The sequence below is a fragment of the Porites lutea genome, chromosome 9 (assembly GCF_958299795.1).
Source record: "Porites lutea chromosome 9, jaPorLute2.1, whole genome shotgun sequence".
In the NCBI taxonomy this organism is placed as follows: domain Eukaryota; kingdom Metazoa; phylum Cnidaria; class Anthozoa; order Scleractinia; family Poritidae; genus Porites; species Porites lutea.
In genome coordinates this window covers 30,312,664-30,322,537 of record NC_133209.1, presented here as the reverse complement: position 1 = coordinate 30,322,537, position 9,874 = coordinate 30,312,664, and the positions used below count along the sequence as shown (strand labels likewise).

Here is a 9,874-nt window from a genome sequence, read left to right as displayed (position 1 = left end):
GGCGTTGGGCCAAATTGCCTCGTGGGAGTTCCGAAGAGAATATGTGGTTTTTAGAATGAGTATAATCATTGTCGTATAAGCTGACCCCAATTCTGCTTCTCAAAATTGTTAGTTGAGAAGTACTTTCCAATTTCAGTGTATTAGACAAAGAGAGGATAGTGTTCTCGGGTTAGACCGACTACTTTCTGCATCACCCTTGACCCATTATGTGCTTAGAAAATAAAATTTATATAAATGATGTCACAGTGGTGGTCTTACCAACAGCTACAAGAGACAGCAGTAGAAGAGGAACAAGAATCAATTCACTCTGAGATGACATGACTGCAAACAGTGGGAAGTCTGTGAAGAAACAGAACCTTGCATGATCTATTTGTAAGTTACCGCAAAATTCCGAAAATAAGCCCCTCAAACTCGTAACGCAAATAACCCTCCGATAAATCGCCCCTCCAAATACAAGCCCCCCGGGGGCTTGTATTCGGAAATTGCCCATATATTCAAAATTAAACAAAGGAAATTGTTCCAAACACATAAAGTTTTCGGCATTTGCCAAAGAATTATTACGTGTGCCAAATGATTGCTGTCAAAAAGTGTCACATTATATTGCTGATTGCGTACTTCACTCTTCAGTCTTGGCTTGGATTTCCTCGGTCCACGGAGTACTTGCATGGCTGAGTTTAAGACAGATCTACGTCCTCAAGGCGAGTTTTAGTAAAAACCTGCCGCAAATTACTGACATAAATTTCCTTCCAACTATAAGCCAGCCCAATGGATTTTGAGACGCATATCTCCCTCCCAGTATAAGCCTAGCTCGGAGAGCTCTTGGCCTAGGAATGGGGCGGTAATTCCACTGATCCGAGGAAAGCATTAACCTCGTGAGTTTTCGTGATCAGGGGCGGACAAGAGATCATAAGAGGACTATTATGGCTCTTGGGGCGGATGAAGACAAAGTAAATCAAAAGAACGCCCCTACCGCATTGGGCGTATCGTTATATTGGTAATGGTTCTGAGCCGACCAGTTGCGCAGTGCTCATAAAAACAGTAGGCGTGCCCGAAATGAAAGATCATGAAAGTCCTAACACAAGCTTTGACTCACAGTGTAAGCACATTCTCTAATAACTGACTTCTGGGCGCGTTTTCTAAAAGACGTCAATACTTAGTATTTCTCCGGTTTAGTTTTGTTTATTTATTTACAATGTATCAATTTATTTGTTTTACCATTTTTTTCCCTGCAGTTTAGACAACTTTCTCAGTTTAGCTGAACCACAGAGGAGAATGTTAATAGAACATTCTCTTAAATCGAACAATACAACTGAATATACTCGTTCAGATATTATTTAAGGTAAATTGCGCTCATATTCAAAATAAAACAAAGCGAAAACTGTTCAGTAACACAAATTTTTGCAGTTGCCAAAGAACTATACGTGTGCCAAATGAATGCAGTCAAAAAGTATTACAGTATATTGCTGTTGGCGTAGTTCATTCTTCAATCCTGGCTTGGATTTTCTCGGTTCATAAAGACAAAGTACTTGCATGGCTGAGTTTAAGAACGATCTACGTCCGCAAGGCGAGTTTCAGTAACTGAACCTGCTGCGAATTGCTGACATAAATTTCCTTCTAACTATAAGCAAGGCCAATGGATTTTTAGACGCAAATTTCCCTCCCTGTAAAAAATAGGCTTAAAAAATTATCTCTTTATATAACTAGAATAATCGATCAGTAATACATATTTTCCAATAACATTCTTTAGCTGCGTATCGAAAAGTGCCCAAAAATTCACAAAAATTCATCTCTCGTAGAAGTGATGCTTGTAATGTGAGTAGCTTAAAAAAAGTCAAATTGGTCTCACGATCGTGATTTGAGCCAATGTTATGAATGAACAAACACAAAACAATAGACAGAGAAATTATTTCTTGGGGCACTTTATAGATTTCTAGGTGAGATCTTAAATCTACTCAGCAACCAATTACAACTTAACATTCTCCATTCCTTTACTCAAGTGTTTTAAGTGTTGACTACACATAAGGCCCCTTCTCCTTTTGGTGTCCGGTGTAAATGCGAATTTTGCACGTTCTCTAACTTAGGAATACTACTCTTATCGTGTTGCCACACAAAGATGATCAGTAGTTGTGGTAACAATTATTCTGGTCATTGAGTAAATAAGTAATATTTTCGCCTTCAAGGATCTTTCAACGCACAGGTGCCCAGTTTGACTTTGAAAAGGACCTTCACCCCTTCAAAAATTTTTTCGTTTCGGAGCGCCCTCGGAGATTCTCGCCAAACTAATTTTGAAAATGACAATACAAGCCAAACTGAACAACTGATTTTATTTCATGAAAATTAAGCAATTAACGCACATACAAAATTGAAATTTGAAAGAATTCTTGTTTTCGGCCGATTGATTTGAGTGGTCGGTTCCTACAAGGGCAACCAGTCAATTAAATCTGCTTGAAAATCCTGTTTTGTTTGATAAGAGTACTTTATCCTTGCCAGTCCAAAGAGGATAAAAGGAGTCAAAAAGACCTTTTTATCCTTTCTTATTCCAGTGTACGTAGTATTTCTTATTAAAAGCATTATATTTTTAGTACTGAGTTTGCCTCTGGTAAAAAAAGATGAGTCCAAACAAATAGCATAATTGCTAAAAATACAAAAATCGCCTTAAGTTTGTTGTATTATTCCGATGAAATCTTCCAGTCAACATCAGTATGTGGGTCTTGTTTTCAAGGAATTTGGTTCCATCGTTGCTAAAGCACTTTTGTCATTAGAAACGCAAGAATTTTTTGATCAATTCTTTAGCCTTTTAATCTCTGTGTTCAATATAACGTCGAAATAACAGGAGCACTGCAAGTTAATTTCTGACCGAGACGTTGAATCCTTTATATCGAAGGGATTGGCAATTAATATTCAGGTGCAATTCACTGTCACTTGGGCAGTTAGTTGGCTTTAATATAAGGTGTCACGAAAATTAAAATGCTCATTTTTTTGTATCTTTGTTACTAGCAATTGCTTCCACTGCACGATTCGAAGGTCAATAACAGGAAAACAACTTTTACAAATGAAGTAAGTTAAGCTTTGTTAACTGACTCACCTGTGAAGATGTGGAGCTTTCCTAGTACTGTGCTCGCTTCGAGGAGCACAAACAAACTGATTATCTTGTAGACTGCAAGATCTTTTACGATTTGCTTTTTTATAAGGTTTATTGAATTACCGTAAAATTAATTAACCTATCGTGTTCGCTGACTTCCACGGGGTTAATTAGGGTCGGGGTCGAGGTCCATTTTCTTTTGTTTCCAATAACTTTTATGATATTCCCGTAATAAACCCAAGTGGGCGCCTTACGCCCCCTTCCAATTAGAAGTCCACACAGGTAATGAGATTTAATGCTATGAATCAGTCACTGTGAAATAAACTTGAAGAGCATTTCAGACGGGCGTGCATGCAATTAGTGCGATTAATGAATTGCAACTTTTAGTCGCTGGCTCTTTTCCCAAAAGGCGTTCAATGAGAGCAATTCTGTAAGTTATAAGTTAGTCCCTAGTGTGAAATTTACTTGAGGTCATTTGCCTCTATCTGTTGTTTGGCCATGATCCAACGTTTGATGTTCGTACCCTCCCTTGCCGTAGGGCATGCACATAATGACAGATGGGGTTATTCAGCCGGCATTTTAAGGCTTCAGTCGTATAAAGGGGGATAAAAAGGGTAGGAATTTCACGGCTTTAATTCTTGAATAAAAGTGTTTCGAAACAGAAGCACGCTATGGTTGTATACAATTCGGCCAAACCTTTTCGCTCATTACATTTATTCTTTGGGAAATGGATGTAATGTTCTTTGGTTGGTACGTACGTATCATTTCCTATGGCAGGTGTACGAAACCTGCCCCAGGAAAAATTCACTCTTTTCTGCCAACTGAATGACGCATTGGACATCGGGGCACAGCTTCCCCGTAAAAAAACTGCTATTGAGTGCCTTTAGGGGAGAGAGACTTACTATATAAGAAATAGTTTATTGGTGATCCAGTTGATATTTAAGGAGTTCTCATAATTTGAAAAAGGTAGACTTCGCTGAACATTGTTTTAATAAGGTTTGGAGAAGTCTAAAGAGGTCCTTTTTCAGGGGAATGGGGTAATTCCACTGATCGATCCGAGGGAAGTATTAACCTCGTGAATTTTCGTGCTCAGGGGCGGATGAAGACATTGTAAATTACAAAGAACGCCCCTAGCGCATTGGGCGTATCGTTATATTGGTAATGGTTCTGTGCCGACCAGTTGCGCAGTGCTCATAAGAATAGTAGGCGTGCCCGAAATGAAAGATCATGAAAGAACTAAAAAGCTTTGATTCACATTGTAAGAACATTCTCTGCCTCACACAGATGATAAGTAGTTGTAGTAACAATTATTCTGGTCAAGAATGATCATCGCAGTAAATTTTCCAATTTAAGCAATTGGAAAGAAGAAGCCTGAAAAAAAAAAAATCAGGGCTTCAACGGGATTCGAACCCGTGACCTCCGCGTTACCGGTGCGTTGCTCTACCAACTGAGCTATGAAGCCACACATTGGGAGCGAGGTCAATTTATTGAGTTCATATCTCCCGTGAGGAGTAAAATGATGTGAAGTATGTTAAAAATGAATTATTTCATATATACTTCACATCAATTATTCTGGTAACTGGGTAAATAAGTAATATTTTTGACTGCCTTCAGGGGTCTTTCAGCGCACAAGTGCCTGCCTAGTTTGACTTTGAAAAGGACCTTCACCCCTTCAACAATTTTTTCGTTTTAGAGCGCCCTCGGAGATTCTCGTCGAAAAATTTGAATGAAGACAACACAAGCTAAACTGGGTGGAACTGATTTTATTTAATGAAATAAAGCAATTAACGCACATACAGAATTAAAATTTGAAAGAATTCTTGTTTTCGGCTGATTGATTTAAGTGGTCGGTTCCTACAAGGGCAACCAGTCAATTAAACCCGCTTGAAAATCCTGCTTTGTTTGATAAGAGTACTTTATCCTTGCCAGTCCAGAGAAGATAAAAAGGGTTCAAAAAGACCTTTTTATCCGTTCTTATTCCAGGGTACGTAGTATTTCTTAGTAAAAGTATTTTTAGTGCTGAGTTTGCCTCTAGTCCAAAAAGATCCGTCCTTACACGTAGCATATAGTTGATACTTAAGGAGTTCTCAAATAATTTGAAAAAGGTAGACTTCGCTAAACATTATTTTAATAACGTTTGGGGAAGTCTAACGAGGTCCTTAATAAGTAAAGATGGTAAGGTTCAGCAATGTAAATTACAAAGAACGTCCCTAGCGCATTGGGCGTATCGTTATATTGGTAATGGTTCTGAGCCGACCAGTTGCGCAGTGCTCATAAAAATAGTAGGCGTGCCCGAAATGACAGATCGTGAAAGTCTAACACAAGCTTTGATTCACAGTGTAAGCACATTCTCCGATAACTGACTTCTGGGCGCGTTTTCTAAAAGACCTCAATAATTAGTATTTCTCCAGTTTAGTTTTGTTTATTTATTTACAATCGGCATTAATTTATTCATTTTACTATTTCTTCTCCGCAGTTTAGACAACGTTCCGGTTCGTTCTTTTTAATTTACATTGTCTTCATCTGCCCCTCAGTAATCACGAAAACTCACGAGGTTAATGCTTTCCTCGGATCAGTGGAATTATCCTGATTCCTAGGCCAAGAGCTCTCTTGGCTAGGCTTATACTGGGAGGAAAATTTGCGTCTCAAAATCCATCGGGCTGGCTTTTAATTGGAAGGAAATTAAGTCAGTAATTTGCAGCAGGTTTTTACTGAAACTCGCCTTTAGGGACCGGTCATTATTTATCACCTGGGGGGGTCGGAGGATTTTGGGGGGGATCACTTGATTTTTAGGAGGACAGAGGGGGGGATCAGTCGTAACTGAGAGCCCATAAGGGGGGGATCACTGAAAATTTTGGAAGGATTCAGAGGGGGGACCACTCAAATCTGCTTGAACAATGCCAGTTTGAAAGCATACAACATAAATGTGCCCATTCTGCTGGGAGATGATAGCATTTGCAATCTCAATTTGTTCTAACACAACTTTATTTAAAAAACGGAAGTCTGTCACATTGGCGAATGTGTGCATTTCAATTTATATCGAGAAAGCTTTGTTTTAACGCTTTTATATTTTTCCTTTTATAACGTGATCATGACTTAGCTAATATTCATCTTTAAACATGACAGGTGAATTCTAAATTGTGAACTATATAAACTTCTGATAACTGAAACATTGTAAAAAGCGTGTTTGTTTGTTTTTTCTGAGTTAAATACGTACCGAAATGCTTCAGAAAACAGTAAGGCCGAAATACCCGGTGCGGCATATCTTAGTAAAATAGAGAGTTTTATTGAGGACCACTACGTCCGAGGAGAGCTCTTTTTTGAATTTTGTCGGGATGCCTGCAATAAGCAAAGCGATGCAAGCTCCACACTCTGTTTCTGGTGTACCAACAACAGATGGGTGGGACCAGTAACAGAAAGAATCCCTCAGCCTGTGCCAGACAAGCAAAATCCCGGGCACTTTATGGGTGTGTACGAAACGCCGACAACAGGTCGTGCTCCAGACGATTATTAACCGAGGAAATGTCTGAAGGACTTGTACGAACAAAACGCCATCTCTGCGGGCAATCCAAATACCATCGCTGCTTTCTGTGCAAACTATAGTGTCGAGGAAAAGCATGTCATTGAATACCTAGGCCATCTAAATGATATCAACATCAGGAAGGATATTAGAACAAGAGAGGCTAAGGAGAAAAAAAGGTTAGAAGAGGAACTAAGATACAAGGACTACCAGTGGGGCATACTTATCGAGAATGGCAAAGTTGAAAAGCTGAAGGTGAGACAGCTCGACCTGTACCTTAAGGAACATGGCCTGACCACTGTTGGTATAAAGCTGGACAAGATAAAGGCAATTCGCTACCATTACTATCGACAGAGAAGTCCAGGGAACGGGAATGAGTTGTCCAGCAGTGAGGAAGAGAGTGAAGAATCAGATACAGAGTTAGATGATGACGAGGATAGCGAAGATGATCTTGTCATTGCTGATCTCGATGAACAGTCAACTGTTCGTATGCCAGTTTTAACTTTTGTACCAGATGACCAAATAGCTGAAGTTACTGTACAAGCAAACACTGGATGAAAAAAAAAAAGGAAAACAAAAAGAAAAGACAAAAAAACGAACAAAAAAAAATTATAAAAATGTGAGCAAAGCTACAAAGGCTGATCTATTACACTATAGATGAAAATAAAAAAGGAGACAGGAACAGTGGCCGATCCTAGCCCTTCCAGATGGCCGAATTGTCGCTAAATATGACCTGCTGATAGGGACTTGGCGGACTTCTATTTGGCACTCTAAAAAAAGTAACTTTGCAGTTTCAAGCCCTGATTGCAGTTTCAAGCACTTTGCAGTTTTAAGCAAGATTGCTTGTATGTCAACTGAATTCAGATGTCTGGATCCAGACTCGAAAAAGACACGGATCAAGAGACACTTTTAAAAAAAGACTGCGCGATAACGGCTTTATTATGCTGTAAGTACATCATAGTTAGAAATACTACCTGTATATGAACGTTTAAAACACTAAATATACACGTCGAAAGGTGAATATGGGTACAAAGACATGGGGGGGGGGGAAGGATCACGAAAGTTATATATAGTTATGAGGGGGGGTCACTTCAATAAAATAACATTTAAAGGGGGGATCGGCTAAATTTCATCTTGTTTAGCCCAAAATCCTCCGACCCCCCCAGGCGATAAATAATGACCGGTCCCTTAGGACGTAGATCTTTCTCAGGACCAGTTGAGACTGAAGAATGAACTACGCAAACATCAATCATAGTTTGGCAGACGTAATTATAGTTCCTTGGCAAATGCAAAAATTTATGAGTTACTGAGCAGTTTTCGCTTTGTTTTATTTTGAATTTGCGGGCAATTTTCAAGTACAACCCCCGGGGGGCTGGTATTTGGGGGGCCGATTTATCGGAGGGTTTTTTGCGTTACGAGTTTGGGGGGGGGGGGGGCTCATATCTGGAGGTGCTTATTTTCGGAATTTTACGGTAACTTACAAGTAGATCATGCAAGGTTCTGTTTCTGCGCAGGCTTCCCACCGTTTGCAGTCATGTCCCCTGGCCAGTCTCACAGTGGATTGATTCTTGTTCCTCTTCTACTGCTGTCTCTTGTAGCTGTTGGTAAGATCACCACTAATCATTTATGTTGTTAAAATTTCATTTTGTAAGTACATAACGCGTCAAAGGTGATGCAGAAAGTAGTCGGTCTAACCCGAGAACACTATCCTCTCTTTGTCCAACACACTGAAATTGGAAAGTACTTCTCAACTAACAATATAGAGAAGCAAAATTGGGGTCAGCTTATACGATAATGATTCTACTCATTCTAAAAGCCACATCTTCTCTTCAGGACTCCCACGAGGCAATTTGGCCCAACGCCGACCAAAATTTTCAGGGTAAGATAGTTTTACAATTTATCTCTAAAAACACTCGACTTTTTTCAGGACTGTGCAGATCCTCGAAGGAATGTAAGAGTAACACCGATCCGGACAACATTCTGTACACTGCCACCCTCAATAGGCCCCACAACTACAAGTTTTACAGTCTGGAGACCACGCCAACAGGTTTTTATACAAGGAAAAGGAACTAGCAATGTAGAGATCAATGCGAAAGAAAATGCAAGAGTTGGTCAGCCTGTGTTGCCTTCTCATCCACTATACACGATGAGTACAGTAGTAAGCGTGAGTGTTATGGATGGAAAACTCTCCCCAATTTCGGTCCTGTTGAAAAATCGATTGATAAAGCTGCCCACCTATCCGGATGATGCGTCACAGGATGGTTCGAAGGCGAGATGTCTGAAAGCAGTTGAAGATTAAGTAGCATTAATCATTAATAAAACGTGTGACGCTTTGCTAATTGTGTGCTTGAAGCTAAGGGAACATCTAGCGGAAATTTAACGAACTCCTAACGTACAACACCTTTTAAACTACTGATTTGCCAAGGCAACGCGCCTGCATAAAAATTTTGACGGCCGCAATCTATTATAATCTAATGAGAAGCGTTCCATTTACTTATCGTCAACGTGCGCCAGTTGTCAGTTGTGCGCTAACATATATATTCTAAAACCTACAGGGAATAGATACAGGCCTTCCGATCTATTCTTTTTAATATGTACAAGACTGTTAAGAACCACCAAGCGACATCATTTTTATGCGGCCTATAGCTATGAAATGAGCTAACCAGTTAATTCGATCAAGAGAAGTTTTTGAATAAATGTGTGTTATAGTAGTAAATAACATTGCAGTTTCATTTTCTTTAGCAGACGAACAGTTGATGGTTGGGTGGAGTTTTGCCAGAGTATTTAGGGAGACGGTATTTGGGCATCTTTTTCATTGCGCAGAGGGAGCCGCGCGTTTAGCTTAGTTTACCAATATTTTCGATTATAAGGTGTACGACGGCTTCTTTCACTTTGGTCAGTACTGAAGAAAAGTTCAAATATATTTTCCTATATGTGTCCAGTCTCCCAAGAATCCTTGTATGCAGAACATTTGTCCGCATGGTCAGTGTAAAATCTGACTCAGTCTGCAATTTGTTGGTCAGGCCGCAATTACTAGATACGTTTTTTTCGCTATGAGCCATTTGGCACCAGTAGTTGGTTAAGAGACTGAATTTGCTGGGGGATGTAAGCTAATCAGATACGGGGAAATATTTGAATGAATTATAAAGGGAGTGACCTGTATACATATTAGCCATACTATAAATTTCATTAATAAAACTGTCGATGGCGAAGTTATTAAAACCGAGAATAATTTTTGTTTGGTAATGAGGAACGGATTGCGCCCTTTGTAC

At 39.6% G+C, this 9,874-nt stretch overlaps 1 non-coding gene and 1 pseudogene across 1 annotated transcript; one reads left to right on the top strand and one right to left on the bottom strand.

Moving 5' to 3' along the window:
- Positions 1-4,471: 4,471 nt before the first annotated feature.
- Trnat-ggu (transfer RNA threonine (anticodon GGU)) lies at positions 4,472-4,544 on the bottom strand. The gene has a single exon. It is a non-coding gene; the product is annotated as a tRNA-Thr (tRNA).
- Positions 4,545-5,379: 835 nt separating this feature from the next.
- LOC140949168 (uncharacterized) lies at positions 5,380-8,901 on the top strand (annotated as a pseudogene).
- The last annotated feature ends 973 nt before the right edge of the window (positions 8,902-9,874 follow it).